We start from the raw sequence: 24,784 nt of genomic DNA, 5'->3' as shown, positions 1-24,784 counted from the left end.
CAACTTTCTTCCAATGGCTTTCTTTCTCATCTTCTAATTGCAGCGTTCGTTCATTCATGTTTGTTTTCAAAGCAGAGGATGTGTCACATGTGATTAACAAACATATCCAAAATGAAGGGAAGGGGGGGTGGCAATTCTCATGACTCTCTGTACTCACCCAGATGCAGATCAAACAAAGCTGGCTTCAGAGTTAAAAACTTTCCTGCAATTGCTCCATTACTCACCTGAGTTGTTAGTCATCAGAAAAGGATGCTGGCCCTTGACTCTGTTTTGCCTTCCCATGTGGGAGGAAAGGACCAGTCCCCACCCCAGTCTTACTGCTGAATTCAGCACAATGTAAGAACATAAGAAGAGACAGAGGGGGCTCATCTAGTTCAGTATCCTGTTCTCACAGCGGCCAACCAGATGCCTATTATGGGAAGCCCACAAGCGCAATGGCACTCTCCATTCCTGCAGTTTCCAACAACTGGTATTCAGAAGGATATACTGACTCCTCCAACAATGGAGGTAAAACATAGCCTCCATGAATTTGTCTAATCCTCTTTTTAAAACCTTCCATGTTGGTGCCCATCACTTCCTCTTGTAGGAGCAAATACCAGAGTTTTAACTATACACTGTGTGAATCTCAGTGTTTTCCCAAGCACTTAGACAACTAGATGGAGAGGAAGTAACTAGGGATTTGCAAAACACCAGTGTGCAAATGTTTCCACAGGCTTTTGTAAATTATTTGCAAAGTCAAGGTTTATTGAGGAGGCAGGGGGGAGGGTAAATCCACATTGAAAGAGATTGTAGTATTTACTAACACTTTGACAAGGTGGTCCAAGGGCTGGCCATGGTGAGGACAGCCAGTGCCCCTAGCAATATCATGGCAGTGTATATTATGGTTGACAGGGGTTTAAGTGATCCCAGTTCCCAAGCATAGGGTTACACTGCAGGGCCCTCTGACCCCAAACTGCAGCTTCCTTTCAACAGTAAAGAAAAAGTGTAAAGCAGCCAACACTTCAGGTCACCCCAGGAAACAGTATGCACTAGAACCTTCCTAACCCAAACCTCATGAGGACCATCATCCTGCTCTGTCCCAAACACCCCCAAATTTCTCCCCTTACTTTTGCCTACTGAACATTTGCCTTTGGAGAAGCTCTCTGTAGACCTCTTCTTATTCCATTTGTATCTGGCTTCTTCTCCAAAGAGCTCAATGTTTGTACATGGTGTGTCCTGCTCTGTTTTATCATGGCAACAACCCTGTAAGGTAGGTTGGCTGTGAGATGGTGACTGGGGTCCAAGCACACCCAGCAAGTTCTCTCCAGCCACTCCATACCTGCAGGCAATTGGGGGGGGGTCCCTATTCAGCTTGTTTCTACCTAACGGTTCTCTGTTCAAATCAGTCTGGAATCCCTAGCACCTGAAAGACTTTGCTTCTAGCTCATATGAAGCAGGCTGTCATTATTCCTAAGAGAAAAGTATTGTGTGCATGTTTAGAGGCCTTCTTTTCTTACTTATTTATTAACTTCTTCTGGGGCTGCGCCTATGCACTGAAAACAAGTTTATGGTTGAGGCCATAGATTCAGTGATGAAGTTCTCTATAGCTTAAAAAGAAACACTCACCGCTTTCTGGGGTCCTAAACACAAAACCATACAATAGACACTCCCCCCCCACACACACACACAATGCTGTTTTGGGGGAGAAAAGCATAGCTGTATTAGATCAGCTTTTTGTTAGGGAACTTTTGAGGCATGTGCTAACAGAAATAGCCAGGAGAACAAGGATTCTCATGGATCCAGAATGTGTGTTCAATGAGTCACATTCTTGCAGAACATGTGGCATGTGCTCATGTGTCTGACATTAATTTCAAAATATGTTAATTCAAACCTCCATGAAGTTCAATAGATGATGTGAATGGGAAAATGTAAATAAGATCCATGGTGGGTCCCACTTACAGTTTTCTGGCTGCCATAAGAAAATAAGAAGAGCCTGCTGGGTCAGGTTGATGGCCCACCTGCTCCAGCACCCCATTCTCAGAACCTGGAGCTGACATAGGCTGGAGGATTGGCTTGGGGGAGTGAAAGTGGTCTGATGCTGATCTCAGCTTCAGCCCTTCAAGCAAGTCCTTAATAGAAGGCTTCCCAGCCCAATCACAGAGGCAGAATTGCTGGAAAATTCTAACTCACAGCCTAAGTGACAACAGTGCAGAGGACCACACCAGGCCCCTTAATTTATGGCTCAGGAGCAGACCAGGTGGAGAACAGCAGCAGCAGGACTCCAGCTCACTGCCCAGCTGCACCACTGGAATAACTCTCTTGTCTTCCAGCTAGGGTTGTAACAAAGCATCATCTCTCATTCTGCCCTGTAGCTGCAGCATGCAGCACTGTTTCCGTTTTGCTGCAGTTCATCTTCCACTCAAAACTATGTTGCTTGTTGTACTCTCTGCTGTGGCAAAATCATGTAACTTACAGGATGTATGTAATTAAATGCATAAATTATGTTATTCTGCCCCATTTGTTTCAATGCAAAGGAAACACAGTGCAAATGGGGGTGGGCATAGTCCATTATGTATCATTCATGAACTGAAAGCAACAAGAACGAATACCGACCATATTCACTGGATTGATATCTGTTTCGGGCATGGGACGAATTAGTCAATGTCGGCAATTTCCTCTCCTGTTTCTGCTTTCACTGAAATTCTTCTACACCCCTCCCTCCAGACTCCCTGCCCCTGAGATGGGCATGGGCCACTCCGCTACATGTAGCTGGGAGAAGGATGTGTGCAAATGGTGCTCTGACATCTTCCCATAAACAGGCAACCTGAAGGATTTGGAAGGAAAACGGCAGAAAATTCCAGAAATCTTGTTCTTCTTGATTCTGATCTGCTCCCCATCCCCTTCTCCACCTTGCCTGTCTCTTCCCGCCATCTCCCTTTCAAGCACTTAATGCTGCTTCGGCATGGATCAGACTTTTCCAGAGCCATTTCAATGCACGTCAGTCAGAATACAAAGGGGATTAATTAAGGCTCTCTGGCCACTGCCAAAGGCTTGGCCTGGCCCTTTAAAAATAAAACAATTAATGTCACTCTTTCATATTCGGCTCCCTTCAGGCAGGTGCTCACCTTGCCAAAGCAAACAAATGGAGCCCCCCTTCTCCAAAAGATCCGCCGGTGACTTCACTCGACGGCTGCCATTGGTCTGGCAGCGAGTCGAGGTCTCGGTGCTGCCAAACGCCATATGCCGAGCTGCCGTTGAGTTGACTTAAATGGGAACTAATCACGCTAATGAAGGTTTATGCCCCAAAGGGTATGAATTAACTTTTTGGGAGACAGTGAGAGAGAGTAGAGGCAAAGGGGCAGCTGTCCAACAGTTTGCAAAGCTTTTGGCAGGGCTAGGAATAGTGATTTACAGTGGACTACCAACACAGGATTACGAAATGTTAAACAGATGATGTGGAATCATAGAATAGTAGAGTTGGAAGAGACCCTGAGAGTCACCTAGTCTAACTCCTTGCTATGCAGGGATCTCAACTAAAGCATCCATGACAAACGACCATCCAACCTCTGCCTGAAAACTTCCAAGGAAGGAGAGTCCGCCACCTTCCAGGGAAGTGCGCTCCACTGCCAAACAGCTTTTACTGTCAGAAAGTTCTTGGTGATGTTTAATTGGAATCTCCTTTCTTGTAACTTGAAGCCATTGGTTCATGTCCTAGTTTCCAGATCAGAAGGAAACAAGCTTTCTGCATCTTCCATGTGATAGCTCTTTAGATATTTGAAGATATCGCTCGTATATCCTCTCAATCTCTTCTTTTCCAGGCTACAGATACCTCACTTCCTCAAGTGTTCCTTATAAAGCTTGGTTTCCAGATCATCTTAGTCACCCTCCTTTGCACACATTCCAGCTTGTCAATATCCTTCTAAAATTATGGTGCCCAGAATAGGACACAGTACTCCTGGTGTGACCTGACCAAGGCAGAATAGAGTAGTACTATGACTTCCCTTGGTTGAGGCACTATACTGTAGATGCAGCCTACAGTTTTTTTGCCACTGCATCACACTGTTGCCTCTAGTTAAGCTACTAAGACCCCTAGATCCTTTTTATATGTACTATTGGCAAGCCATGTGTCCCCCATCTTATATTGGTGCAGCTGGTTCTAAGAGTAGAACCTGACATTTGTCCCTATTGAAATACATGTTGTTGGTATGGGCCCAGTTCTCCAATCTGTTAAGGTCATCTTGAACCCCAATTCTGTCTTCTGCAGCATTAGTCACCCTTCCCAGTTTGGTGTCATCTGCAAATTTGATGAGTATGCCCTCAATTCCTTCATCCAAGTCATTTATAAAGAAGTGTGTGCACCTACTGTAAAATGCATTCAACAGTGGGCCCCACTTGCAAATTTTGACTTTTCTCTATGTAGTCAGAACCTTGTGTAGATACAGAGACAGCAAACATGCTGCAATATCCCCACAAACAATTTTAGTTTGGGGGTTAAGATTCTGGTGAGGCAGCTGGTGGGCTTCTGCCTCTGCCCACAAGCACTGTAGAAAACCTATCACAAAAATTATAGGGGGGTTGAGGTTTGACCTGTGGCCCTCCAGATACTGTTGGACTCCAATTCCCAGCAGCATGGTCAAACATCAGGGATGATGGGAAATGTAGTCCAACAGCATCCCCTGGAGAGCCACAGGTCCTCCATGCTTGTTTCAAGAGACAGTCACCCTGATGTACTATTGTTCTGAGGCATTGTGGGAAATTTAAACAGCAGCTGCCCAGCTCTTTGGGGCACCAGGGCCCCTGCCAACTGGCCAAGGATGTTACATGGTGACTCGGGGCTGGTTCTGTGGCTACTGTGGAGGGAGGAAAGAAAATAAGCCAGGCCACCAAGGTGGGGGTGGGCATTCTCAGCACAGTGGCCAGCTCTCTTTGCAAAATGCCACAGCCGACTGGATGAGTAGACACTCAAGAAATCTTGCCTGCCAAAGAGTTTCCAAATGCCAAATAACACATTAGTCCTCTCGCTGGTGAGCACTGGCCAGACACGATTGTCTCATCTTGACCAAACTCTCCACAATGACATTGTTCCAGAATGGCATCAGCCTTTGAGAGAAACCTCAGCATTCTTGGGCAGCCAACAAAAACTCAGCACATGTAATACCTAATGCTAGCGTATATTTTATACTCCATTTTCCTATGAATCATTTTCCATCCTTCCTGTCTGTCTCCAAAAAAAAAAAAAAAAAAAAGGAAGAAAGAAAGAAAAGAAAAAAGAATGTTTGTTTATCTACTGAGAAGCATGTCAATGACTTTACTGACTGCAAGCTCTGAGACTCAGGCTGAAGGATCTCTGGCCCTTCCTAGAGTTGCCCTCCATAAGCAAATCCATGTGGCCCCATTGAAAAGGAAAACCCCTGTAATTCCATTCTTGCTTAACAGGAATACAAAAATGGCTCTTATGTCACAGAAGGGTGGGGGGGAATGTCTATATAAGATGAAGTGTTTGGGGAATGGGAGAGCTTTATTGTTTTGAGCAAAGCATGCAGAGCTAATTTTGTTTGTTTCTGAGAATTATTCCCCTTCAGCTACAAGGAGTTTGGAGAACAAAGCCTACATTTTATAGGAAGGTGGTACCTGATCCCAGCTCTCTAGGAATAAACATGTGCAGCCATGTTTAATGCAAGCCAAAAAGCATAAAATTTGCTGCTCAAAGCCTGACTTCTTATTCCAGTTCATCAAGGGTAGACTAAATCATGCAAATTGTGTGATGTTACTTAATTTGGACTGCAAGTTGCATAACTATCTGGGCACACTATGGCTGTTTAAAATCAGGGTTTGCATTGGCACTTTCGCTGCAGAGAGCCAGTATTGTGCAGCCGCCACCAGGCACAGCACTGCAATTTAGCACATCACCATTAACTCATGTTTATGGTGTTTTTGTGGTACTAATACAGAAAACAACCATCCTGCACATGGGAGCAACTGCATGCTATCACCAGGGGGAAGAGTCATTGAAGGTCAAAGATCAGCATTGTTTCAGAAGTCTTGGAAGGGCTGTCAGGGGTCCTCCCAGTGAGATCAGAAATCAGTGACTACTAGCCATGATGCCTGTGTTCTGCATCTATTGTTGGATGCAGTGTGCCTCTGAATACTATAATCACAACTCAGAACCTACTAATGGGGCATCTGGGAGGTCACTGTGAGAACAGGATGCTGGACTAGAGGAGCCATTGGTCTGATCCAGCCAATAGGCCCTTCTTGTGTTCATATGGGAGCATCCCTGCATTATCTCCAGTGAAATCAGAGGATGCTTTGCAAACACACTACTCCACTCTCTGGAGCCATCCACCAAACACCCCATTTCATGAACCTCCTGAGGCTATGGCACATCCTGGCTAGCACAACTGGGCCAGCGGGATGACATCACAGCAAATATATGTGACAGGTGTCCTGTGAAGGCACTCACATCACATGCATGGCCTGCTGGTTTTCACCTTGATTTCGAAACTCCTTATTTCAAAAAGAGGCTCAATTGAAAACCTATTTGTCAAGGCAGTATTGGGCTTGATAAATCAAATCTGTAACAGGGCCCCTTCTCTGCTCTCTCTCTCTCTTTCCTATGTCATTTCCTTTCAGGAGACAAAGCCAAGAAAGTGTGGATCTGGTTACCTGCACTAGCAACAGTTTCCTCCCCGGTGCCTGGAGATATTTTTAGTACTTGAGCTTAATGACACGACTGCAACCCAGGGTCCAGCAGACCAGACAAAGGGAAATTGCTCTGTAGAGATGGGAATGTTACTAGAAGTAGCAATGGATGATTAACAGCCATCCTTTTCTGCACTCTATGCTGTTCAAAGTCTTGGTGTTTGCACCGGCAGAACCTATATCCAGGTAGCACAATGAGGACTAGAAACTTAAGCCAGGAGGCTGCATTTATTCTATGCATCCATAGGAGCTGATAGAGAATTCAGCAGGTTGAGAAACGATTGTTGCTGAAGAGAGGGAGAAAATGAATATGGGGATGATGCATCCACAACAGAGTTGTTGTACACTGTTCTTAATTTGTCTAATATTGTATTTTAATATGAATGTTATTTTTAATCATTGTAACCTTCCCCAGAACCTTAGGGTGAAGGGCAGGTAATAAACAGTAATAGTAAGGTAAAGGTAAAGGGACCCCTGACCATTAGGTCCAGTCGTGGCCGACTCTGGGGTTGCGGCGCTCATCTCGCTTTATTGGCCAAGGGAGCCAACGTTCAGCTTCCGGGTCATGTGGCCAGCATGACTAAGCCGCTTCTGGCGAACCAGAGCAGCACACGAAAACGCTGTTTACATTCCCGACAGAGCTGTACCTATTTATCTACTTGCACTTTGTGCTTTTGAACTGGCAGGAGCAGGGACCGAGCAACGGGAGCTCACCCCGTCGCGGGGATTCGAACCACCGGCCTTCTAATCGGCAAATCCTAGGCTCTGTGGTTTAACCCACAGCCGCACCTGTGTCCCAAAATAGTAGTAGTAGTAGTAGTAGTAGTAGTAGTAGTAGTAGTATTTTTAAGCATATAAGTGCTTCTTTTTAAAATAAGCATTTTTTAAAAAAGATATGTTGCCTGATTAGTCAGATGCACCTCTTTCGTTGTTTAAAATGGCTTTTAAGAGATTAATTGAAGTCATCAATCAGATAAAGGGTACACCTCTTGAAATTTTGTGTCTTTACAAAGTAGTGGGGCCAGAAAGTATATATGGGAGGCAGGATCATCATGACCTCTCTTGCAAAACTACTCATCCTTTCTGCTGGGAAAGAACTCAGGATAGGCAAGCCCATGTGATGGCTTGCAACATCTGTAGGTCTCCGTCAAACAAAGGAGGCCTCTTTCCAACAAATCTATTCTTTTATTTTCCTTTGGCACATCTGCCATTTCCGTACCCCTTTCCAAAACCCCAATACTAATGCAACGTGAAAACTATTAGTTTATCAAAAGGAAGAACTAAATTCTCCGGGACAATCTGGAGCAAGCAGATGTAATGATGATCCTTACAAGTGTGCTGTCCAAAGGAAAATTGCTCCATAAAAAACTTACTCAAGGCCAGCGAGGTAATGCTAAAATCATGTTTCTCGTCCTCTCCAATTCCCACTTAGTTCTCATGATTCAGGGCTCAGATAAAGGGCATGAAAACCTGGTGACAAGGTGCTCTTCAGAAATAGCCTTTCTAATTTCCTAGAAATAACACTAATACCAGCATTATGGACAAGTGCTGTATAACATTCCTTTTGCACTTGCGAGGAATCGGGCTTTTGTTATGGTAGCAGCTATTCTCTGGAACTCTCTGCCCATTAATATGAGGTAGCCAACTTCATTGTGCTGTTTTCGATGCCTGCTAAAAACTTTTCTGTTCAGGCAAGCTTACTTAGACATGTAATTTTATGATGCATATTTGTTCTGTAGAACTGTTGGTTGTATCTGTGCTTTGACAGTGTTGTTATGTCTCCTTTCTTTTAAATGCCAGTTGATTTTATCAACATTTTCTTGTGAACATTTTATATTATTTTATGCAAACCACTTTGAATGCCACCCTAAACCTCCCATTGTAGGAGTAAGCCCCATTGTATTCAATAGGGCTGACTTCTGAGTAGACATGATTAGGATTGCTCTTTTAGAGGGATTGGGGGGGTGATTAAGCAGCCATGTATGTCTTGTTAAATAAAACAAACAAATAAATAAATGTCATTTGTAACACTTGTCAGAAGAATGATGTCATTTGTGAAACACACCACTGACATTTCAGGATAGAATTCCGTTGTTTTAAGGCTACTTATATATTTTTTTAAAAAATAATATTTATTAAAAGTTTAAGAATTACAGAAAGAAGTAAAAAAGAAAGAGAAAAAGTAAACAATACAAATCAATACATTACAGTACATACAGTGGTGCCTCGCAAGACGAAATTAATTCGTTCCACAAGTCTCTTCGTCTTGCGAGTTTTTCGTCTTGTGATGCACGGTTTCCCATAGGAATGCATTGAAAATCAATTAATGCGTTCCTAGGGAAACCGCCTTCAGACCAGGTCCGGGGACAGACTGTCCCCGGACCTCTTCTGAAGGCTGGGGGGGGACAAGGGCTTTTCTTCCCACCCCCAGCATTTTAAAAAACCCCGGGACAGCGGAGGACTTCTCCCCGCCGCCCCTTGCTTCAAAAGAGGTCCGGGGACAGCGGGAAGTGCTTCCCGCTGTCCCCGGACCTGGGGCTGCGGGGAGAAGATCGCTTCTTCCCCGCTGTCCCCAGACCTCTTTTGAAGCAAGGGGCTGCGGGGAGATCGCTTCTCCACGCCGCCCCTTGCTTCAAAAGAGGTCCGGGGACAGCGGGAAGACCCGCTGTCCCCGGAGCTTGCGGGGCAAGCTTCGTTTTGCGAAGCAAGCCCATAGGGAAATTCGTCTTGCGAGGCAACTCGAAAACGAAAAAAACTTTCGTTTTGCGAGTTTTTCGTCTCGCGAGGCGTTCGTCTTGCGGGGTACCACTGTATAAAAAAAACAAAAGACACAATACATCAAAACAAAAACAAAAGCAAAAACAATTCAAAAACACATCCAATATTTCCATATCTTTATCTTTCATTAACTTGTTTCATCGACCTCCTCACACCTCCCTTTTTGTGTTCTAGTTATTAATTATTCCAGCAAATCCTTTCCATCTTTCACTGTTTTCTGTCATTTAATTATCTTAATTTATTTTAACCTTATCTTACCATTAAAACCCTAAAACTTATTTATACTTAACTCCTTATAACATTTCTACTAAAGCCGTATAATTTCATTCCAACATTTTTCTAACACTCATTAATTTTGCAATATTTCTCTAAATAAATTTATTATTATTATTAAACTTTTTTTCCAATCTTCTTCCACCGTCTCTTCTCCCTGGTCTCGGATTCTGTCAGTCTTTTCTATCAATTCCATATGGTCCATCAACCTGGTGATCTTCTGTCCGAGGCTCTTAACTCTTTTCCATGTCCCTTCTGCAGATCTTCTGTTCTTAATTTCCTTCCTTTGGCACTGAGGAGTAGATCTCAGGGAAACTCCAACCTAACAATGTCTTTATTCCTTCTTGACAGGTCAGCCCATTCTCCATAGTCAGAACTGTCCAAAAGATATTTCAGAGCGTGTTTCAGAGTCCCTCCAAAGCTAAAGGCCCCCACAACTCCAATCTCCCCCTGACCCAAATCCAGATCCCAAAAGCCAGAACATCCCTGCATAAGGGGATCTATCCAACTTTCCTTCTCCAATCCAAGCGGGGCTCCATCCCACCAAATCTGCCTTTCTCTAGATTCAATCGTAAAAGGCAACAGCTTATGTTCATCAAATTGCCTCTGTAAGGCCGGGGCTCTCTCCACTTGAATTACTTGAGGTTCAGCAACAACTTTCTCCTTCGTCTTCTCCACAACTTGCCATGTCAAAACAGATTCCTGAATCAATTCCTGAGTAGTTTCTGTATAGGTATTCACTTTTTGTCCCAAATCAGTCATTTTTTGTCCCAAATTGTCAATTTTAATAATCATCACATCCATCTTCTCATGAAGCTGTTCCAATAAAGCACTTGTCTTGCAAAATGCAATCACTAAGGCTTCTTCTGTCAACATTCTTGTCCAAGGTCAATCTCTGATTCTCACGGTCTTTAATCTCTGAAGCTGGAAAATTCCCCAGCTCCACTCCTGCAACAGTTTCAAAAGCTCCCTCTAGGGGAAACAATTTCTATTTGTATCTGTCCTTTTAAGCACAGATCCAGCAACAAAGTTAGTTTCGATTTTCAGTTACCTTTTTGCTCCTTTTTAAGTGCAAAAGGAAACAATGGAAACAATATATTTCTCTTATTTAACTATCTGTCAACATACGTTTTATTCAGTCAATGAACTTTCCCAAAACGTTGATCTTACTGGCAGCCCATTCCCAGGTTCAAAACGGTGGTAATTTATCTTTCTTCACTCTCTCTCCTGCAGGCTTAGGCGATCTAAAATTTCCCCCCTCTTCTCCTGCTTCCAAGGGGGGTTTAGTAATTTTAACCGATGGAGATTTAATCCTTTACAAAAAGCTTTCCAGACTTTAGCTTGCAATGTCTTTGCTTCAATCTATTTACAAAAGAGGAAGGCGGACTTCCTGTAAGGCTACTTATAGATCAAGATCCACTGAATCAAACCAGATTCATACTGGCTTGATTAGGTGGCTTCAAGAAGATTTTATAAGCCACTTTGGAATGGTCTCACTTGTTCCCTGAATCTTAGGTTGGCAACCTGATGGACACCCACTGCTGACTAGAAAAGGAGGTCACAGACTGACAATGTGAAGGTACCATTGGTTTGCTTACCACTGTTGTTAGAACCTCACCTTTCCATTATAAAGATCCTCAAGGATGCTTACAACAAAAAATTAAACTGACAATGGAAAAAAGCCAAAGAACCAGAATAAAAGAAAGCAGTTGCTCCATAAAAGCAGCAGAATGAAGCCAATGAAAGCCGTAAGGTGAAGACGAAGCCATTTTAATTGCTACAGAGATTTTGATGGGAACATCTTTAAACTCGCCTGGTAAAGGTGCAGGACTCTTTAATGGACTTAGGTCTCTCTTTCCATTTTTACAGAGAGTGCAATATGGCTTTTGTCTTATGTAACATCTCATCCTATGTAGGTTTTTTATGGTTAGAAACTCTTGCCTTAATTGCCCTCACTCTTAGATGACTGAGAACGCAATAAAGTTCATTTCTGTATAATAATATCTTAACAACATAAGGAGGTTTTGCTGGATCAGGCCAATGGCCCATCTAGTCCCGCATCCTTTTCTCACAGTGACCAACCAGAAGCCTGTAGGAAAACCCGCAAGCAGGACCTGAGCACAAGAGCCTGTCCCCTCCTGTGGTTTCCAGCAGCTGGCATTCAGAAGCATTGCAGCCTCCAGCCATGGGCTTGTTGCTGAACTCTCACCCATCCTTTATATGCCAACTTTGCTGCCACATACACCCGGACAACACCATTACTGGCCCCAACAACATCACACATACCATCTCGGGACTATTCAATTGCTCATCGTCTAACATTGTGTATGCCATCAAATGCCAACAGTGTCCTTCAGCTCTCTATATTGGACAAACAGGCCAAACCTTACGCCAAAGAATAAACGGACATAAATCTGACATCAAGAATCACAGAACAGAGAAACCAGTAGGAGAACACTTCAATCTCCCAGGACATTCTATACAAGATCTCAAAGTAGCTGTTTTACTACAAAGGAATTTCAGAAATAGACTGGAAAGAGAAGCTGCTGAATTGCAACTCATTACCAAACTTAAAACCATGGAGAGACCTGGTTTGAACAAAGACATTGGATTCTTATCCCATTATACATGACTAAGCCATTTCTCACCTTCTCACCCCTTGCCTTTTCCTGTAAGACCTATTACAGTCATTAAGAGTCGTCAACAGGCTCATCTCAGCTATCTGCCAATCTCCCATTCCCACCACCCTTCTGAGTAATACCCCTCCCCACCTTCTCACTATATAGAAGGATCTGGCAACTTCTGTTTCAGTGTATCTGAAGAAGTGTGCATGCACACGAAAGCTCATACCAAGAACTAACTTAGTTGGTCTTTAAGGTGCTACTTTAAGGAATTTTTTTTATTCCATCCTTTATATGTTTTCCTTTTCACTTGGTTCACTTGTTTCCTTCCAGAAGACCCTCTTCTCCATTTCAGACCCAGGGCTCGTTTTCCACTCTCTGTTTTACTAGAATCGCTTCCAACCACTCCATCTTTATGCAATTCTCTGTGCTAGACTCAGCTTTCTTCTGTCTGCAAGGGAAGGAACATCTAAATATATATGTCTACAAGCGATTATGGAGCTATAAACTGTGAGAATCCCCATTAAAGAGAGAAGCAGAGAGGAAGAGAAAGTAACCCCAGATGAAACGTGGTGGGAGGGGGGAGCCTTGCAGGGTGTTGCTCTTGTTGTTGCTTAAATGGTGCAGTCAAATGTCTTTATTTCAGTATATTTGTTAATAATCTCATTATTTGCAGCGCCCATGTGCTCCTTATTACCCTCCATTTTCCGATATTTAAAAGACATCTGAGGCATGTTAGGCTGTTTGTACAGGGTCCATCTTTAGTTTCATGGAATTTCCTGGCTGGCACCCAGCCTTGCCGGCACACCAGCCTTGAATGGCTTTAAAACAAGCAGCATCAAACCATAAAGCAATCTGAGACACATACGCACACACATATATCTTGTAGAATAATGAAATAAAGATATTGGAAACCCCTTTGGTTTCAATGACAGCTCCACGCGCCTTCCTGTCTTTTTGGCTTTGTGGTAGAGCACATGGCTTGCATAAGGAAGTCCTGAGTTCAAAGTTCAAGCTTGAAATGGTCCCAGGAAGCAGTTGAGGGACAGACCCTTCTCTGCCACTTCTGGTCACTACACTCCAGTAACCTGTAGGTTAATTGCCGCAACGCATGATACACAGGGCTGCCTTTGAAGACCGTTCCGCAGTTGGTGCAGAACTCAGCAGCCAGATTGCTCACCGGGGCAAGATGGTTTCAGCATATAACACCAACTTTAGCGGGTGGAATCTTTTAATCCTGCCTTTGAAAAATATGGATGTGTTTTGTATTTTGCTATACTTTGTTTTATGATAATTTTAATGATTCCAGGTTGCACTGGCAAAAAAGAACTAAAGAGCTTAATAAGGAACAATAATAATGGTCTGAAGGTACATGATCCTGCAGGTGAATCAGGCCAGTGGCCCATCTAGAGCAAAGTCCTGTTCTCAAAGGAGGCAACTAGATGCCCCCAGGGGAAGCCTGCAGGCAGGACACGAATGCAACAGCCCTCTTCCCACTTGACACCACTCAACCCAGATCCTTCTCTGGGAAGGATTATTATTATTATTATTATTATTATTATTATTATTATTATTATTATTTCTCTAGAGCAATTCCTCTAGCTCTTCAGTTGTTTTGGACATCTGACTCCCATCAGCTTCACTCAGCACTGGAACCTGGATAAAGGTAAAGGGTAAAGGCACCCCTGCCCGTACGGGCCAGTCTTGACAGACTCTAGGGTTGTGCGCCCATCTCACTTAAGAGGCCGGGGGCCAGCGCTGTCCGGAGACACTTCCGGCTCACATGGCCAGCGTGACGAAGCTGCTCTGGCGAACCAGCACCTGAGCAGCACACGGAAACGCCGTTTACCTTCCCGCTATAAAGCGGTACCTATTTATCTACTTGCACTTAGGGGTGCTTTCGAACTGCTAGGTGGGCAGGAGCTGGGACTGAAAGACGGGAGCTCACCCCGCCGCGGGGATTCAAACCGCCGACCATACGATCGGCAATCCCTAGGCACTGTGGTTTTACCCAAAGCGCCACCCACATCCCTGGAACCTGGATAGCATCACCAAATGCTAGGGGTCAGAACTATTCTCCCCTACACACAAACACACAAGATGTGCTGATATCAATTTGTGTGGGTTTCCTTTATAATTTGCTTAGGGAATCAATCCTGACTGTAAAGCAGGGTAGAAACCAAAGAAACTTATTTCAGTGCACATGCCGGTGCCTCTGCCTCTCTGTCTGTTTTTACACAATGAACACGATCACACACACACACGTGCACCCCACTGCAAATACATACATTCCCTCCAGGTCAACTGCCTTTGGGGTATAGAAGCTACAAAATCCAGGATACTTTCAACACAATAGCTGGCTAATTCTTGCTAAAAATAGGATTGTTATTTTTTAAAAAAAAAACAAAAAAACCCACTTCATTATTCTAATTTGCCGCAAAATTCAAATTGAAAAACAATGCAAAAATGAAATGGTAATAAACATTGAACCTGAGGAACACATTCCAAAAATCCACTCATTACAGTCTGCCTAGCTTAGTATTATGTTATAGTTTTTGGTTTCAGATTCTAAAAATGGCAGCCAGACATTGTAAAATTTACTGGATCCTTTCGCAAGACTATTTTAGTTGGCTGATGGCTTCCTGTATTTTGCCCTTCTTAAGTGGCACATATTGCTTTTCCATAGCATTTTTTTAAAAAATGCATCATGGTGCAATTGAGCCGGTACAGTTAAATGGAAGAAATAAATTGCAGGAGTTAGAAGTTGGCAGGAGATGCCAGGATCTGTGTGTGGAGCTGCCCCATGTAGTAAGCCTTGGAACTGCAGATAGAAGCTGTGTATATAGTACCCTTTACTCTGGCTCCATTGCATACCCACCGCTGGTATGTGAAACCAAGTCCACATGTTGTTAGCCACAATCCATAGGTATCCCTATAGTTTCTTGAGAAATACTTCTGAAGACTTTTCCCTCACACCATCTTCCACCAGATTTGAAATCACAAGAGTTAAGCTCTTTGTTACAGTTCTGACATCTGTTGCACATCCAGGAGCAACAGCATATGCACGGATGATGGCTTCATTGAACAGGAAATCAATGAATTGAATCTAACCTGAGCACAAATGGTGGGAATTAAGCTAGCAAGCGCAGTCCCCACAGGCAGCTGCTGTAGCACTTGGGAGATGGGGGAGGTCTGAAGGGAGGCCCATCTGCCTCAGCAACCTGCTCTCACAGTAGCAAACCAGATGCCCATAGGAAGCCTGCAAGCAGGAACTGACCACAAGAGCGCTCCCCCTTCCCGTGGTTTCCAGCAACTGGTATTTAGAAGCATTGCTGCCTCCAGCTGTGAAGGCAAAGCATAGTCATCATGACTAGTAATCATTGATAGCCTTCTTCTCCATGAATTTGTCTAATCCTCTTTTAAAGCCATTCAAATTGGTGGCCATCACTGCCTCCTGTAGGAGTGAGTCCATAGTTTAACTATGCGCTGTGTGAAGAAGGACTTTCTTTTATTTGTCCTTCTGAATATTCCAACATTCAGCTTCATTGGATGGCCACAAGTTCTAGTGTTATGAGAGATAGAGAAAATAAATAATTATATGTACGCTTTCTTCGTGCCATGTATAATTTTACAAACTTCTATCATGTCACCTCTTACTCGCCTTTCCCCTAAACTAAAAAGTAACAAATGCCTGGAGGTGGCAAAAAGATGGTGTAGTAGAAACGGTGATCTTGGTCCATCAAGGGCCAAGGCGAACAAACAGCAGGCAGAGCCCATGTATTCTCTGAAGCTTAAGACAGACTGACCAGCCTATTCTCAATCTGCATCTCTTTTACATGCATGCATTTGTCAATCTCTTCTGTCCCATTTTTCTGCATTTATCAACTTCTTTACCAAAAAAAATTCATTGTAAAGATTCACATTTAAATGCATACAGACATGTTCTCTTGAAATAGGTTTCAGAACAAATTATATTTCAAAAGATTATTTTTTTAAAAAAAAAATATGTTTCTTAGATTCTGTATACAAATATACATTCCAAACTGTGTGCTCCTTCCAATATCTGAACTGAGCTTCCATGCAAATACATGCCAAAACTTGTGCTTTTTAAAATGCAGGTTGATTTTGTTGTTGTCGTTGAACCAACAACTACGCTGGAACAATCAAGATGTGCAAATGCTGGTTAATAGTCTAACTTCTGATCTGCACACTAGTCTGGGAGATGCACATCAACCCTGTTCATAAGCAACCCACAAAGATTTAATTCCTCTGGTTCAACACTATACAAAGTAGTAGGGAGATAACTGAATCTTCACCAGATAACAGAAAAAGAGACAGCTGCTAACTCTGGACCACAACCAACAATCCTAACTCCTGCTGCCAACTGCCCAAGCTGGATGGATGATGCGCAAAACAAGGCAATGCCATGAAACAGAACACCAAAGCTATGGCAGCCAACCCATTGCTCAGTGCCTTCAAGGAGGAAGGGACAAAGTTGACAATTTCGGATTTGCTCAGTTTTTAATTTCTCCATTCTAAAGTCTATGCATTCCTACGCATTTTCATAGGCATTTTTCTTAACATATCCTTTTTTGTAATATATGCATTTCTGCAAAGAATTTTTCCAAATACAGTATGCCAATACACCCATTGTTGTGTGCACTTCCCTCCAACGTACACATTTTTCATAGGTGTTTTTTGGTTGAAGAACTGCATTGCAAAATTCAGAGAAGTGTGAATTTCGAAGGATAACTGCATTTGGTTCTGGTATTTTTTCAGGAACTGTGAATTGCGTAGGTTTGCATTAAGATGTGAACTGAATTAATTTCTCTCCACCTGCCTCCCCACCTTTCCTATCTTCAAGGCACCTTCCTAGTGACACCTTCGTGCCTACCCACATTTACATACCACAATGACACGTCATCCTGAGGCTTTATTAACAGCACAGCCTGATGTACACTGCTGATGGAAGTCAGGTTTACAACTCCCATATCTGGGCAGAAGCACAAATCGCACACAAGATCAGAGGCCATGAGACATACTGAATCCGAAAACCTGAGTCTCACGTCTCCAGTCATTTCTGAATACCATGAATGTCATAGTCAGCTTCCATCTCTATCACTCCATTAACACAATTCACATATTGCCTTTGGCTCTGAATATACTTATTTCTGCAACCAAAGACTTTTATCTAATAGGTATGACCAGAGAACTGGTATTTTTACCCCCTTTTGCACTTGATCTTCACTCCCAAGTGAAATAAATAACTGAAACAGTGTAGTTAATAGAAACAATTCATATAGTGATGTTTTGTGCTTACCTTTAAAAGTTGTCATCAGTTAGCAAGAAATATTTAAATGCCTGGATTTGCATGTGTGCTGGGACATCTGTGAAAAGAAGAAGAAGAAGGTTTTAAAAGATAGGAAATGTATATTTCGCTGGACACAAAAATATGTTTTAATAGACAATAGTTCTGCAAACAGGCAATGGGTGGATAACTGAAGGCATTTTGAGAGCAAATCACTGCTTGCAGCATGGTGGGCAGCCATCACATTTTCACCTCTGGTAAACAGAACTTCCAGGGTTTTGCATTGCTTCAAAAACCATGAACCTCCTCATGGGCTAAGATAACCTTCAAAAGCCTGGTTAGAAGTCCCAATGCCAGAACAGATTCAGCTGGAGAGAACATAAGATGGGACCTTTTCTGTGGCAACACCCAGCTGTGAGATCAGCCTCATCCCTGAGGGCCTTTACGCGAGCGCTGAAAAGATGCCTATCCCATGCGGCATTTTAAGCGTTGAGTGAAGGTTTTAACGCTGCTCCTTTTGATTCATGGGTTTCAATTCATGTTCCTTGATGGTGTTTGACTTGGTTATTTTGTGTAAACAGCTTTAGGGGCCCTTGTTGGGACTAATAGGCAGTATAAAAGTCTTTTTTTCAATAAATAAATGTAAACCTGCAAGACCTTCAGCCAGTATTAGTCACAGAGAATAGCCATAGTCTGATCTGACTCAGTTTAACCCTGGGCTGGCCCAAAGCATTTTGCTGCATGAGTCAAACAAAGGGCAGGATGCCACCTTGAGGTTGTTGAACCTTACTTCAACATCCTCAAATGGCAGCAGGCTAGCCCTCAGCAGGCTAGAGGGTGTAGGACAACTTTCATGCAGCAGATCCCAAGACAGAGCCAGCATCAGCAGTTGGCATTGCTGGGCCCCTGTCAATGCCCACAACCCTGCAGAGGGGCCATGACTGACCCCCAGACTCTGCTGCTGCTTCTCTTCCATCTACCTGGGAACATAGGGAGCTGCAGTAAAGAGACAGACCAGTATTGCCTACACTGACTGGCAGCAGCTCTCCAGGGTTTCAAGCAGGGGATATTTTCCAGCTTAACTGGGCATGAACCTGAGGCCTGAAGAAAGAAAGCCTCCTCATCCCCTTCTCTTGCACTCTCCTTCCATGTGGTTGTGTGGACTGGGCCCAGAGGAAGCGGGCAAGCAAATGGGCAAGGAGGATATTGGTCCACTCACAATGGGGAAGGACCAATTGGAAGCCCCTTGCCCAAGGGCCCCCCAGAACTTGTAGTCCAAACTGGGTGGCAGTGGAAGAAATCACATGGAAAACAAAACCTGCAAAATCTGCTTAGGTCCCACATTCAAGGTTCCTCGTTGGGATCCTCCCAAAGATTAAGTTGGCTGTGACTTTTAACTGATGTCTCAGCTGTTGTCCTTACACGTCCCCCTTGGGTCCCTATCCCTATCTGCTAATACTTTGCAGATTTCACTCTTGTCAGAAGCCAACAAGGCTGGAGAAGGAGGGAGCTAGGAGGGCTCTCATACTCTGTTCCGCCTCATGCATCATCCGCCAAAGGGTCCCAGCCAAATCTGGTGTCCAGATGGAGGACCTGAGACTGCCAGCACTGAATGAAGTCTAGAAGTGATAAGCAGCAGCGGGAACAGTTGAGGCTGCCAGGCCTAACTGGCAGAGCCAACAACAAACTCCCGCTGCTTTGTAAACTTTGAGAATGGAAGTTATTGACAAAGGCTGATGGGTCTCCCAAGCCAAAATCAGACTTCTAAACATCCGATGAGTCCTACATCCCATTCCAGGCTTTGCAGCTAGGGCACATTGTTCATGAAAAGTTGTGGATGAGGAAGATGAAGAAGAAAGAAGCACTTGGGATGCCACAAAAAATATTAGATCCAGGACTGAGCCATGCCTCTCCATTCTCTTCCAAGAGCTGCTGAATACACAAGGCTTATAAATATCCTTGCCAAGGCCTTTCTTCGAGTGTAAGAATTGCCTGGTCCCTCCCAGTCCCTAGATGAGAGAGCTCTGGTTGAAGACCATTTTGTAGCACATGCTCTTGAACACTGGCTTCCAAGTCGATTCTTCTTGAGATCAGTGTTTTACTTAAGTGGCCTATACTACAATTTCTGGCCTCCACCATCAGGCAGCTGCCAACAGTGAGCACTTTATGCTTACAGGTCAATGCTGTCAAGCAGCCCAGGTTAGGACACCCAATCAATGTACTGCAACACTGACATCAGAGCAATGCTGTTTCAAGCCTGAGGGACACTTTCCCTTATGGGCAAACTTCCAATGGCCACATGTCCATGGTGGGCAGGACCAGAAGTAAAAGAGGGCAGAGCAAAAAAAATGCAGATTTTGTTGGTGGCAAAATAGGAAAAGGAGGATTCCAAGATCTAGGTTTGGGGCAAGTACTCTTTGGCGAGAAAGCTACAGGAGATTTAAAATCACAATATGCAGCAAAGCATGGAAATATAGGCAGTTAGACCTTTAAAATATGTCCATGTGAGTTCCAAAGCTTCCCTCTTACATAACGTAGAAAAAGACTAAATGTTTGGTAAGTTTCAAATGTTTTACTTACAAACTCTCCAAACGTCAGAATCATGTGCTTTTTCCACACAACATTCAGAAAAAGTTGCACAGGCAGTAAAACTTGGCTTTGTTACAAGGGTGAAAGTTCCCAAATTATTGGTATAGGAACACAAGAGAATCTTGTAAGAGCCATGTGGGCTGAGCTTGGAGCAACCAGCTCAGACCTCTTTACACACTGAGCTTCTCAGGTAGACTGAAGGGGAGCGATAGGCTTGATTACCCAAGGTGAGGGAGAGAGGCAGGAATCTTACTCTATGGCATTAACCCCTTCACACATTAATTAGGCTTAAGCATGTTGGTTATTTGTGGCTGGTTATCCCCCCCAAAATCACCTTTTTTACAGAAGGCTAGTTCCTACACACACTTGACACATCCCTCTCTATCTTGCATCTGGGCAAGCAAGAGGCATGATTTAAAGGCCCTAAGCATAGCTCAGTGGTAGAGCATCTGCCTTGCAAGCAGAAGGTCCCAGGTTCAATCCCCAATGGCATCTCCATGTAGGGCTTGGAGAGACTTCTGCCTGAAATCCTGGAGAGCTGCTGCTGCCAGTCAGTGTAGAGGATATTGAGCTAGATGGACCTGACTTGGTATAAGGCAGCTTCCTATGTTCCTAAGAGGCATGATCAGAGTTCAAAGACACATTCCAGTTGGACAAAAACACTTGAAGTATGAAGCAAGGGCCATTGATGGGTTTGGTCTGGGGAGAGTCCCACTACTGCTCTCTACCCACTTCCGCAAGTCTACTATCTCCCTAGCCTTGGCAATGAAGATGCAGCCCTACAAGGTCTCCACAAGGGCAAGGTGACAGAGTCAGTGGTCCTGGCAAACCAAATTGCCTCCTCATCTGAAAGCAGCCACCAGTCAGCTCAACAAAGAAGAAAAAAAGATGAAAAACTACTCAGGGTAAGTTCTTCCCACCCCTAATAACTAATCTTATCATTATTGCTTCTAAAGAACATTCTCTGGATCCCCCCCCCCACACACACACCAGCTCCTTTTGGTTTAGAAGTAAATGAGCCAGGGACCAGATTTGCCCCCTGCTTTACCCCCATTCCAGTTGCATCTGTAGGAAGGTGTTACATGGACCCTAGAGGGCAGACAGAGAAGGCTTCAGAAGAGCTTGGAGAAGGTGGGACAATGACAGCTAGTGAGTCACTCATCACTTCACATCTGGAAAGGCAGAGCACTAGCCAAAGGAACGGGAGAAACCAAGGCCACTGCTGGCCAAGGAATTTGCCTGGTGGTGGGAGACTGCCTCCTTCAAGCAAAGAACCACCCTGGCAATGACCTGTTATCTTCTGAAACACAGACTCTGCATGCTTGGCTCATGCATTCAATAGCCACCCCCTTTCTTCTCAAATTGGAGCATGTTCAAAGACTGCAAGATGTGGGCCCCAAAAAAGATGTGGGGTTTTTGCCTCACTAGCCATGTGTTTTATCGGAAAAGTCAAAGCAAAAGACAGGTTGTCTGTCACTCTCTCTGTCAAGTTTCCCTGGCAGAAAAGGTAGGAGCAGCTGCATGAAATCTGAGTCACAATATCAGCTCATTCAGCTGAGATCTGTATTATTATTATTATTATTATTATTATTATTATTATTATTATTATTACAAGAAAGTTCACAAACATCATGTCAGTGTGGCTTTCCAAAACAAGGAACTGACAACCAGCTGGCTGTGGCTGATGGGAGTTGCAGTCTTAAAACGTCTAGAGGGCACCAGGTTGGCAAAAGCTGATGTGGGGAGAGAGAGAAAAAATGAATGAATGAATGAATGAATGAATGAATGCATTTAGTCCCCAATAGGCGGACTAAACTCTTGGTTAGAGTCCCGTCAAAGCAGGGACACCGTGTGTGTGTGTGTGTGTGTGTGTGTGTGTGTGTGTCACGAAGAGTTGGACACGACTAAACGACTAAACAACAACAACAAATGAATGAAAGAGTTTGATATTTTTTATAAAAACTCAACAACATCAAAGTAGTCACCATGAGGAAAATCAGAACTTCATTAGCCTTCTTTATGCACTACTCCACACTCCTCTCCAATATTTCCTGTTCTGCTTTTTATTAAGTATCCCCACCTAAACCACAGGGGCATCCTACTGACATAGAATGAAATAGTGTGAGGAAATCTGATCTTGTCAAGTGTTTCAGTAAATTCATGTTTTGTTTGTTAAAATTTTATTGAATGGTTTAATATTGTTTTTATTTTGAATTGCATATGGGAGGCACCATAATCTTTCTAGTGCTTAAGGGCGTCTAAAGGTCTTAATCTGGGCCTGGGCCAGGAATGCCTGGATTTGACCAACTCCTCAGCGTTGCTTGGTGGTGCGGAGATCCTCTGAGAGATCCTTTTCCCTTGGCTCCTCCTCTTGAGGAGATTCCAGATTCTACGTTTTGACAGGACTGAATCCTGACAACTAAATGGATATTTATTCTGACCCAGCAGGGCAGCTGACATTTCAACCAATAGAATTCAGAAGCAAAAGAACACAGATCTGTCATTTTCTTATTAGTAATCAGAGAACTGGATTGGGGGAGGAGGCAACTTCCCAATTATGGCTATTAGTTTAAGTGGAGCTGCTAAACAAATTGTTGAGCATTTCGCCCCAAAAGAAAAAATTCTGCTTTTGTGGTCTCCCCTGCACACGGTACATTTAATTTTATTTAGAGCCGCAATGACAGAAGTCTGAAAGTTTCATTACCAAACTCAAGGACAAGCATTTGACACAAAACGATTTTTTCACCATTTGAGGTTTCTGATTCTTCACCACAACACATAGTACAAATTCTGGCATACACAGAAAGATTTAAACAATAATAATAATTCCAAAACATATATGTGTCAAAAAGATCAGGAGCGCTGATTCGGCTGTTTTTCAATACCCTGGCATGTTGAGCAGTGTATTTTAAGCTGAAAGGCAGTTAAAATGATGTAAGGACATGCATAAATAAACAAAAAAGGTAGGTGGAAAATACACAAACTGTGATTTATCTGTTCATTTGTGGGTTGCTGCCCCCCGCCTCCCCCTGCCACGGCTATGTGGGAACCTTTCCATCAGGCAGACCTAAGCAGCCCTGGAAGTATACTTGAGCTGGAAAGCAAAGCTATCCAGTTAAACTGCAGAACTTGCACCCACAGAAAGCAGTGGTGGCCATCAATTTTAAAAGAGGATTACACAAATTCATGGAGAAGGCTATCAATGGCTATTATCCATGGTGGCTATGCTCTGACTCCAAGGTTGGAGGCAGCAATGCTTCTGAATGCCAGTTTGCTAAAAACCACAGGAGGGGAGAACGCACCTGCTTGCAGGTTTTCCAGAGGCACCTGCTTGGCAACTGTGAGAACAGGATGCAGGATCAAATGAGCCACTGGCCTCATCTAGCAGGCTCTTCTTAAGTAAGATCTTAACAGGACCCCTAGAAAGTCTGCATGGCAACGGTGGCTGTTGCCTATTAGAACTGGTACGGCACAAGGCAGAGAGTTCACAGTAGATAGAAGCAGAGCCAACAACAGGCAGAACCAGCTAATTCTAGTCTTGCCTCATCCTCCTCTATGCAGAGTTTTACCGTGGCAATTCTGACACTCAGGAGTGCCCCCCTTCGGCTGGTTACAAGTAAGGAAACAGGTTGGTAGGGGCTAGATGGGGACAGATTAAGTTTGCTTAAACTCTCTGTAATGGACCAGTGGTTGCATGGCAACACATTACTCATATGTAAGGCACTGCCATGTTTACATGGGGGTGAGGCCATGTTCCTAGCTTCACCTCTAATGTCGTGCCTCCTTCCTTAAACAATTCCTTAAACAATGCCCATGGTTGTCTGAACTGGAAGCCCAAAGTATGAGCGCCTGCTCACATATAGGGACTGTGCATGACCAGGGTGCCACGTTTTGAGACACCTCACCAAGTGCAACATCGCCAAAGAATCCATTTGCTGAACAGGCCTCTGAAGTTCATTTGCAAGGAGGACAATTATCCTCACCGCCACTTGCAAGGCCTTTGCTGTGATTGCTTATTTTTGTAGCAAAGGGATGTGCCTGCCGCGTGTTAATGAGGCATATTTCAGCAATCACGCAATCACTCTCATAATATGCCTGGTGTTTGCTAAATTTTATTAGTTACCTAATTAGTATAGAGCCTACTGGGAATAAGATTTACAAGCTGGAAACTGATTCAGAGAAAGCAGATGGGAAGGGGCAGGAAGAAGAAAATGCAGTTTCTGCATTTTTATTTTTTAAAAGGTTCCTAAAGTTTGTGCTGCAGTGACAATTCCATGGCAATTTTCTAGCATTTTTTTTGCCCATTCATGCTCATAATGTGAGAACCTGCTTCAGACCAAGCCAGACTATTGGGTTCACCTAGCTCTATACTGGCAACACAGCCTGGCAAGTGGCAACGGCTCTCCTAGATTTCAGGCAGCACACAACATAAATTTAGAATTTGAGAATTCTGAGCCCAGGAATTTGTTCTGAGTCCTAGATCTGAGCAGAACCTCCAGACAAAACCCCACTCCTGGTTACCCCAACCTCTCTT

General features: G+C 43.7%; 1 protein-coding gene across 6 annotated transcripts in view; it reads right to left on the bottom strand.

Moving 5' to 3' along the window:
* ZNF469 (zinc finger protein 469) overlaps window positions 1–24,784 on the bottom strand; it is a 278,243-nt gene that overhangs the window by 150,257 nt on the left and 103,202 nt on the right. For all 6 annotated transcript variants that reach the window (XM_081202588.1, XM_081202586.1, XM_081202591.1 and 3 more), the window contains exon 3: window positions 17,674–17,740. The gene's annotated coding sequence lies outside the window, so the exon portion shown is untranslated. The remainder of the gene's footprint in view (window positions 1–17,673; window positions 17,741–24,784) is intronic.

This window comes from Podarcis bocagei, assembly GCF_964188305.1.
Source record: "Podarcis bocagei genome assembly, chromosome: 7".
Classification (NCBI taxonomy): domain Eukaryota; kingdom Metazoa; phylum Chordata; class Lepidosauria; order Squamata; family Lacertidae; genus Podarcis; species Podarcis bocagei.
This window is presented reverse-complemented; position numbering and strand designations above follow the sequence as displayed.